General features: G+C 45.3%; 1 protein-coding gene across 15 annotated transcripts in view; it reads left to right on the top strand.

The window, feature by feature from the left end:
• PAPPA2 (pappalysin 2) overlaps positions 1-10,233 on the top strand; it is a 556,585-nt gene that overhangs the window by 247,679 nt on the left and 298,673 nt on the right. For 14 of the 15 annotated variants that reach the window (XM_029227419.1, XM_029227421.1, XM_029227422.1 and 11 more), the window contains one exon: positions 3,281-3,417. The gene's annotated coding sequence lies outside the window, so the exon portion shown is untranslated. Of the gene's footprint in view, positions 1-3,069; positions 3,152-3,280; positions 3,418-10,233 lie in introns of all 15 variants that reach the window. The other variant, XM_029227418.1, reaches the window with a different exon arrangement.

Raw genomic sequence — 10,233 nt, 5'->3', positions numbered from 1 at the left:
GCGGGGCGAGCCTGCGGCGGCAGAGGCCGGCGTGACGTTGCACCAGCGTGAGGCGCGCCGTGCGTTCTCCCGGGTAAGTTGTCCCTGGATCCCGGGACTCTGGCGGTGGCGGGCTGCACAGGTTGCCAGAATGGAGTTGTGGAGAGGGACCTGTGCTCCCACACAGGCTTCTTGATGGCGGCAGCAGCAGCTTTAGCGTCTCATGCCCATCTCTGGGGTTCGCGCTTTTAGCCGCGGTTCGCGCCCGTCTCTGGAGCTCCTTTAAGCAGCACTCTTAATCCCCTCTCCTCGCGCACCAGGAAACAAAGAAGGAAGAAAAAGTCTCTTGCCTCTTCGGCAGGTCCAGACTTTTCCCCGGACTCCCTCCCGGCTAGCCGTGGTGCACTAACCCCTTCAAGCTGTGTTCACGCCACCAGTCCTCTCCCTGCGCTCCGACCGAAGCCCGAGCCTCAGCCCCCAGCCCCGCCCGCCCGGGCGGGTGAGCAGAGAAGCCTCTCGGGCTGTTGAGTGCCGGTCGGCACGGATCCCCTGTGCGTGAATCTCCCCGCCTTGGCCTCCGCACCCCTGTTGCTGTGCTCTCCTCCGCGGCCCTGAAGCTCCCGCCCTCCGCCACCCGCAGTCTCCTCCCGCGAAGGGGCTTCTGGTGTGTAGAAACCTTCCCTCCTTCACGGCTCCCTCCCACTGGTGCAGGTCCCGTCTCTATTCTTTTGTCTCTGTTTATTCTTTTTTCTTTTGCCCTACCCAGGGATGTGGGGAGTTTCTTGCCTTTTGGGAGGTCTGAGGTCTTCTGCCAGCGTTCAGTAGGTGTTCTGTAGGAGCTGTTCCACGTGTAGATGTATTTCTGATGTATCTGTGGGGAGGAAGGTGATCTCCGCGTCTTACTCTTCCGCCATCTTCCCCCCTCTTCCTCTGGTCTCTTCTTATAGAGCTGCATAGGCTCTTAATAAAATGTTACAGGCTTTAAATTTCAGAAGCGTTGTGGTGGGTACTTTCAAGAAGCAAACTTGGTTGTAGCTTTTCTTTCCCCATCTTCTGGAAATATAGGAACTATTTCTTATTTATTTTTATATTCTTAGAGCCTAGAACAGTACCTGGCAATATGGCTCAATAATAATTTGTCAAGTGATTGGTTGAATGAGTGAATGAATCAATCACTCAATCTAATAAAACTCTTTTGCTTTCTGGCCCACCCCATGTCTTCATTCAAGCGTTTGTCTGTCAAGTTTAAAGTGTCTGTGCTCACATTATGGTGCATTTGCTCGTGTTGTTCAACACCCTGAAAGGTGTACTACTTTAGAGTGGCATTCTGCTTTATTTAACAGGTTATAAGGTAGATAAATGGGTATATCAAGATGTTTAGGATTTCTTTTAATAAATTAGGGTAGTGGTTCTTAATGTGGTTAATGGAACAGTGCCAATCTGGCTACTTCAGAATTATCTGGGAAACTTGAAACAGTTCAAATTTCTGAGCCTTACTTCTGTATTTTTGAAAACTTCCTCAGGTGATTCTGATACTCAGCCAGATTTGAGAATCGCTGCCTTATTCTTTAAAATAAGATCAAAACTTCTAAAATCCTAGCTATTGGCAATTACCCAGAAATAGATCCAGTAGTAGAGGCCCATTGAGAGTCTACTCAGGTAGCTTTTGGGAGGAAACTACTGGTCTCTCTGAAAGTTATACTTCTTAATGCAGGCATTCACCTAGTGCTTCTCTGGTCTTCCACCAACAGTGTATTTATTGCGTGTTCACTACCTCTTTCTCTGAATGAAAATTGGTACCCCTTTATCTTGGGATTTTGAGGCAGTTCTTATTTTAAATGAACTTCCCTCATATTCTCACAAGTATAGATTAGCTACAAGGATCCATACTTTGGAGATGGAGTTCCATGCTCACAGAGATTATAAACCTGCCCAGTGACCTAAAGTTGGTGAGGGGAACTCAGGGTCATGTTTGTCTCATTATACCCTCTGCTTCTCCTCCATGACTGTTGACTAAGGGTTTATACTGGCTCTGGAGCTCTGTATGCATTCCTCTAGTCCTTGCACCATCCCTGCAAAGAAAACAGTCTCTGGAGTCCTCCATTTTGTGGATGGAGTGTTTCAAGAGTTGATCATCCCCAGAACATTGCTGCTATTCAAATGCTGTTGCCCACTCTAGCAAAGACTGCTCTGTGTTCACTAAACCCCATTGCCTTTTCCTCATGGATGCACCCCTACACTACATTTCCCAGCATCCCTTGTAGTTAGATGTGACCATGTGACTGAGTTCTGGCCAATAGAATATGGGCAAAAATGATTACCCCACTTCCAAGCTTAGCCCATCAAGAAGCCCCAGTATTATCCTTTGGGCCTTTTCTCTTTTCCCATTGGCAGGCTGAATGCAGCAGATGAAAAAAGCCCTAGAAGATTCAGAAAAAGGCTTGACTAATTGGGTGGATCCTTGTCAGACAGTCCTAAGGTTTTCAGATGATTTTTTATAGCCGCGAGCCTCCCCTGACCAATACAGCTAGCTGCCCTGCCTTTGACCCACAGCCTCTGCAGCTGTAACACCAATCTCTGACCTGAGAGCCCCAGAGCAGTGGGCAAAGGAAAGAGGTCTCTCAAAGGAGCTGCCAGGAGGGCAATGTGACATAAGGAAAAACACAGGCTTGGAGCTGGAAGAAATGGGTTCAAATTCTCACTCTTTGTCTGATTGTGTAACCTAAACTAATTGCTTTTTAAGCCAGAGAGTCTTCCCCTGTGAAATGGGAATAACATGAGATGGCATATGTAAATGAATCTGGTAATGGAGCCCAGTAAATCTAAAGACTCTTCAGAAATGTAGCAGGAGTTTGGCAGAAACTGAAGGAAGTGTCAAAGAGGAACAGTTTGTAGCTTCAAATAGCAAGTCCAGAAAGTCGGAGGTACCCCCATGGCTGTACCGGGCAGCATCCCGTGTGGCGGCTCTGTAGTGAGGGTTCTACGAGCATTATTACATCTGACCCTATGATGGCTCCAGGAGGCTCTTCTAGGTCACTTGCAGCTGAATAATTTTTTGAGACACTTTTTCCTGCTTCTTTCTTGTTTCAGGATAGTGATAGAATGTAAGTTTGATGAGGAGAGGGCTGCCATCTTTTCCCCACTGTACACGGAGCACCTACCACAGTGCCTGGTGCGTTGTATGTGCTGTGTTTCTACAGGACACATTGTATTTGGCTTAATGACTGACTCATCTCAGAGGATTAAAAGGGTAATTTGTTCCTTTGCTTTTGTCCTCGTGCCTTCCTCCTCTCACCTGCAGGTAGAATGGTCAAGCCTGTATGTTCAGACTTCTGGACAACTTTGCCTCTGGAGTTGTTTGATGGCTTTGTGGTTCAGCGTCGGAAAAAAGAAAAAAAGAGGAAGTTGCCAATTATTCAGAAGAAATCCCTTACCCAGGTTAGTACTTTGATTTAAAGAAGTAGAACTGGCTTTGAGACATAGATGGGAAGGTAGTAGCAAGTTCTTTCAGGGCTGGTGGCCCTATCCTGATCCCTGATAGAGCTCTGGGTAGACCAGAGCCTCTGATGGGGGCAGGGTGGGGGGAAAACAAGTGAATGCCTTTGGTTTGGACATAGAGTGCCAGGCAGGGTGGCCAATTCATCCTAATTTGCCCTGGACTTTCCTGGTTTTAAAACTGAAAGCCTTGCATCCTGGAGACCCCTTCAGTCCTGGGTAAACCTGGACAGTTGGTCACTACCCCCATGCTTGAGGATCTATAGGGGGAGATCATCCTGTCAATCATGGTGTGGGGGAAATGGAGCCTTCCACATTCAAATGGACCCTGAAGGCTCAGATGTTAAGAATTCAGTTTGCTGAGATGGACTAAAGAATAGAGGCCCTTCCCCCTGTTCTCTGGATGCACCAGTCTTCTGAGATTCATGAACATTCCTATGAGGGGCAGCTCATCCCCTGACCTTCCTCCACTCCCAACATGACAGAGAATACATTTCTTGCTTGCTAGTGAAGATCCAGAGGCAGATTTAATTTGGCTTCGAAAAAGAGGGCAATGTGATGTTTCTTATATCTTAGGAGGTGAGAGAGAACTCATATCAGTTATACAAGACTTGCCCAAAGGCCCAGAGCTAAATAATGGTAGAATTACTGCTTGAATAGAGCTCTATCTGGCCCAAATGTTGGTTTTCTTTCCATTCTACAGTACCTTAGGAGGCACAGTGGCCCTAAACACTGAATGAAAAGGAAAACAACAATTTGTTCATTCAAGTAGACTTTTGGACATGCTCTCATTCACAACTATCTTTTTCTTTGTTTCACTGGATTGATTTTATTTAGCCTACAGCATCTACATCCCTTCCTTCCAGTCCAAATTTCTCAGTCTTACTTTCAAGACTGCTGGCTTTAGCTCTAACCTACCTTTTCAGGAGTACAGCCCATGATGTCTTCCATGTACCCCATGCTTCAGCCAAGCAGGGCTCTCCATGCTTTCCCACCTCTACGTGTCTTTTGCTGTGCCCACTCCATGGAATGCTCTTTTCTCCAGCCTCCCTTATCAAGATCCTGCCATGCTTCAAATTCCCATGAAGACTTCCTTGATCCTTCCTTTCTGATACCCTGATTTAAATATGCCCTGCATTGATTTCGTGCCATAATAACTCATTCTGCTTACTAGAGGATTCCTTGAGGGCAGGACACAGACTATGCTGTTTTTTTTGTTTGTTTTTAAATAATCTCTGAGATAACCTAGCACAGCAATCTACACATAGTAGGCACTCTGTAAATACTTGATGAAATGCAGTGCGGAGGATTAAAGGAGAAGGGAAATCTTTAGATTTTCCGTAGAGTGTGACTTGGAATTGGGACAAAAGCTAATTTGATGGAATATGTTTGAGGAAAATCGGGTGGGAAAAAACAGATAATAGACACTGAAGTGAAAGAGTAAGGCCAGCAGCCCATTTCATTCTAAGAGTGTCCCTGAAAGTCTCAGAAGGAGCCAGAGACTGATCTTTCTGACCTTAATCCAAGTGTCAGGACACAGCTCCCTGTGGGTGGAAGCCCACTCCAAGGCTCTGCTTCCAGCCTGCAGTTAACTAGGGAAAGCAGTCAATCAGAGAATGTGCTGGATCTGATCTCCTGGCTGCTGAATTCATTGAGGTCCGTACTTCAAAGTGCTGGGGATGTCAGTTACATAAAGTTGTACGGCATTTTCTTCTATCCTGGGATGAGGGGAGGGTAATGGGGGAAGGAAGAGGGAAGGGGCGCGGCTATCAGCCCAAGAGAACTGCTGCAGGAGCTAGTGCTCTGCCTTGCCTCACCACACACATCTCCTCCAAATGTGCCCTTGATGTTGCATTCTCCAACCCAAACAAAAACCTGGAGAAAAAATGATTTTGTGGCTAGCTCTGTTTTCAATACCGTGGAACATTTGCCGGCCTGGTGATCCATCACCAGACTTTTTTTTAACCCTGCAAGATGGCCACTTGCCTTTTTTATCGGCATGTTTGCATCCATGTTGCTACTTACTTTCTCTTGAGGCCAAGTTTTCTTTCTTTTTTTTTCCCCTGATTTTTGCCATCTGTGCCATATTTCTTTAGAGTTTTTCTTCTCTAATCCCCTCTTTAGTGCCAGGAGAAGTAATACCAATGGGCTGGAGAGATTCCAATGCTTGATGCACAGAACTGGCTAAAAATCTCAACAATATCACTTCACATACATTCTGGAAACTTCGCTCTTTCATGTTTGCAAGTGGGCATGTAGCATGGGCTGAATGAAGAAGGTAAGGCTCACAAATTCAGCCCTACTCAGAGGCCGGTGAGCTCCCTGCTCTTAGAATGTGGACCGGTAGTCCCTGCTGCTGCCCAAAGACCTGGGAGACAAGAAGCTCCCAGTGATGTGAGGTGGCCAGGCCTAGGAATGACAATTCTAATTAAGAGAAATAAAAACCTCACTCTTTTCTCAGGTGTTGAACTCTGTCTAAAGTCAGGGGTTATGAAATCTGTGAAGCTTAGGACTCATCTACATCTTAAGAGAGCTGTGGAGACTCCCTTTTCACATTAAATTGTCATGTGGTAGGTAGAAAGAGGCTGAGACTCATACTTTCACCAAATAGCTTAGTGGTCTTGGGCAAGTCTCTGGATCTTAATTTCTTTATTCATAAACTGTAAGAGTTGGGGAAGTGCATGATTCTATATTAGGGGTCTATATTTCATGATGTCCTCTCACATATTTTGATTGGATTGGTATGAAAAGCAGGGTCTAACAACTGGAATGCAAAATTTTATAGGGCTAAGGAAGTTTGTCCATTTTTTTTTTCCTTTTCTTTTTCTCTCCACTTTCATGCATGTCTACTTCTTGCTTCCAACTGGGAGAATCAATTCTATGACCACATAAAAGTCTCCTTAGGCCCAATATCTTAGGCTACTTTGGTAGTTCATAAAAGACGATCAAAGTTTTAGCTCTGTCTACCTGAGGCTCCCAGGCCAAACTAGAACTGAATGTTCTAATTTGTATTGAATTGTTTGCCAAGCAAATATGAAGCTCTTTCGATGTAAACAGGAGTATTCACACCAACATGGTTCCTAGCAGCAGGCAGGCAGACCAGATCCAACTAGGATCCTGCCTGCTTCCAGTAGCTCTGCATTGCTGTTGATGTCAGTTAGTCCAACTTGACCCCATGGGATGTTCAAGGTTCACCATCATTGGTTTTCAGTGTATTGTGTCAAAGGCCAGGGCTGCCAGATGCCTGACTTTGTGAAAAAGGATGAAATCTGAAAAAGGCTCTGTCTGGGTGTTAGGATGTTTAGAATGTTTGTAAGCATGGTATAAAGACAGATGTCATTATAGCCAGAGAGTCAATCAATATTTATTGAGAACCTGTTTTAGGTGCTGGGGATATAGCAGTGGTAATATTTCTTTTTTTTTTTTTTTTTTTTTTTTTGCGGTACGCGGGCCTCTCACTGTTGTGGCCTGTCCAGTTGCGGAGCACAGGCTCCAGACGCACAGGCTCAGCGGCCATGGCTCATGGGCGGTAATATTTCTTGAAGGGTTATTTGCCCTTTTCAAGTTTTCCCAAGGAATCTAGATTTTCAATTAATCGTCTCAAGCACACTGGTTACTGTTCTACAATCGTACGGGAGAGTAACTGAGCAGCTTTCCTTTCTAGAATTTCCGGGAGCTTCTTACAAGGATTAGTTGTTTAACAAACAACTAATATCTGACTTTGATTAAGGGTTCTAGGTGTCAGTGTTTCTCTGTACACTAATTCTCAGGACCTTCTTTCCAACTGAAGCGTGGAAAGTACACAAGTCAGTTAAAAAAATCTTCAAATATAAAATCAAGTAAGTAGTCTTTGGTATCTTATGGGATGCATAATGAACACGAGCTGGCCGTTTGGTGCATTTGGGCATGGATTGAAGTTGATGCTAATGGTAGCACATCTATATCTTGGGAACTGGGCTCCCTAGAGACCTCCTGGGTAAGGAATGCCTCGGCTCAGGACCGGCCCTGACATTTTGGCAGAAGTGCTAAAGAGAAGCTGTCTCTCACTCTGAGGTTTTTCAGTCCATAAAGCAGCAGCAATTTAGTTGTGGAAGACCCCGGCAGAAACAACATAAGAAAACTGAAAACACATAAGCACATTTGCCGAGTTTAATAGCCCTGCTCTGGCTCTCCACCTCCGGTACCTTAGGCATAAATTGCTGACCTCTATTTGATTTTCTGAACTGCAAGAATTATGGGCCCAAAGTTCAGTGAATTGGAAGAGGTAAGCTTTTATGCCTCTGAGTCAGCTTCCCCATAAACATTAAGTCTACAAATAAAAGCAACATTTCTATTTATACTTCCTGGGGTTTGTGTATCAGACGAGCCAAGCACGTCCCTGCAGCTCGACGAAGGTGACTGCATGATCAAATCTCTGTCCAGGTAACGCGACGGAGCCTTCCAGTTTGGGTCAGAGGAAATAACCAGAGCAGATGGACAAGAGATATTAAAAATAACACACGCAATTTCATTCGGAAAAGGGCACCTGCTCAAACAGTGACTGATTTACTCTCGGTGGTGTTTGTTTGATTCTCCTCCTGGCCACTGGTGACAAATGTGTGCTAGGGGAAGTCTTATGTTCAGACCCTTCCTGGGCACTCACCTTTAATGATGGCCAAGGACCTGAAGGGCAACCCAGCTTCCTGTGCCCACGTGGCCGTGGGTCAACACAGCATCACCCTCATACTCCAGACGCAGCAGGAGCGTAATTCTGGCTGCTGCCACGCATGCAGGTGATCCAGACATCCACGTCATGTTTTCTTTGTGGCCTTGCCTGACTTTCTGCTCCATGCTCCTTGTATCCCCCTCGGCCTCTGTTTTTGTCTCCATCTCTGGTGCCCAGCATCAGCATAATCATTTGATTCCACACACATGTATTGAAGACCACCCCCTGGTGGGGAGGGGGCTACACCTGACAGACTAGAAGCTTCCCTGCTCACCCCAGTGTCCTCTGAACTAGTGGGATTAACACAGATTTGTTTATGGCAATAATATAGGTGATTCACAATGAGGCAAACTCAGGTTTGTGAGATTTGTATTTGATTCCTCACTACTGCTTTTTTTTTTAATTAAGTATTTTTATTTATTTATTTTTTTGGCTGCACCGTGCAGCATGTGGGATCTTAGTTCCCTGAGCGGGGATCGAACACATGCCTCCTGCATTGGGAGCACGGAGTCTTAACCACTGTACTGCCAGAGAAGTCCCTCCCCGTTACTGCTTCTTTACATGCCCTTCGTCCTCCCTTGGAGTCATTCATTACTTGCTTCATGCCTCAAACCTTTTCCTATTCCTGTCAAAGCATTGCCTTTCTGCTCCTTCCCTCCTGCATGTGTGCTACAAATTCTCAATCTGGTGTAAGTAAACCTATATGGGGCATCCCTTTCTAGGGATGTTATGTTGCCTAGGGCTTTCTGAAAATAACATCTCAACCCTAAGGTGTAAGTCAAATGGTAAAAATAATAAAATAAGGAACACTTTTGAAGATATTTGATGACTTCATCAGATAGAATGGATTAACAATTAGAAGGAGGTTATTTTACTTAGGACTGTTAACTGAGGAAAGCCTATTTCAACACGTGCTGTGGCTTAACTGAACCTGAGTTTATAGCAGGTGTGTGCCCGAGAGAAGCAGCCGTCACACTGGAGCTAATCTCTGGGAGCAGCAAGTGCTCTCAGACTCAGAGCTGCTTTCTTACGGGTAGCCATCCAAGACTGAGACTCCTGAAGCTTTATTGCATGTGATTCAACTGCACACATGAAGAGATGTGGCTTTAGGGTGATTTAGAAAGAAGAATGAAAGAGAAGAGGGAGGGTTAACAAACAGTTGGAACGGAAATGATTTACTCTGGGAGTCCTGCTAGAAATTATAATGAAATCCTTTGCAAATTGCTAAATGTCTTGCTCGTTGGGCTGCAAAAGCATCCAAAATTGCTCTTTACCGTATTCCTCATAACTCCTGTTTCCATTCTCAAGCTCAGAGGGAGATTGTAGAAGGTTGTGATAAAAAGTGGAGAGTGGAGAGGAATGGACCAGCTTGCCCCAGGGTGGAGAAAAACAGGGAGAATGAAGCAATAAAGAGGTTAAGGGTCAAAGCATACTATATGAGAAAAAATGTTGGAAGAAAGGAGCATGCCCTCTTCCCCTTTCCTCCACACTGCTGGCTGGAATGTAGATGTAATCGCTGGAACTCAAGTAGCCATGCTGGACTGTGAGACAGAAGAACATGTTGATATCGTGGATCAACAGGAGAGTTAAGGAGCTCAATTCTTGATGACTGGGGAGCCGATACTATGCTATTTTGCTGACCTCCAGATTTCATTTTCATAAGAGCTAAATTAAAAATCTTCCATCTGGCTTAATCTACTATTCTTCAGGAATTGCTCTTCCTCACAATTAAGCTAATTCTGCTGAGAACTGAGGAATAACATGCACATAACTTGGGGAAAGGAGCACGGTGGCCTAAAGGCACATGAGAGAGCCAGGGGCTAGTGTTGGGGTTTCTTCTGAGAGCATGTTAAGGGGAGACACGGAGAGTGGAGAAGAGCACCAGGCCAGAGGGAGGGTGGAATTAGGGCCAGAGAAACAGCATCTATAGCAGTCACGAGAATGGGATCAGACAGGTCTGGATTTTAGTCCCAGCTATGTTACTTACTAGCCATGTGACCTCAAAAACATTGATGTTACTTCTCTGAGCCTCAGTTTTCTCATATATGCTTTGG

The sequence above is a fragment of the Monodon monoceros genome, unplaced genomic scaffold, assembly GCF_005190385.1.
Source record: "Monodon monoceros isolate NGI ecotype Baffin Bay Population unplaced genomic scaffold, NGI_Narwhal_1 Super_Scaffold_18, whole genome shotgun sequence".
Classification (NCBI taxonomy): Eukaryota; Metazoa; Chordata; class Mammalia; order Artiodactyla; family Monodontidae; genus Monodon; species Monodon monoceros.
This window is presented reverse-complemented; position numbering and strand designations above follow the sequence as displayed.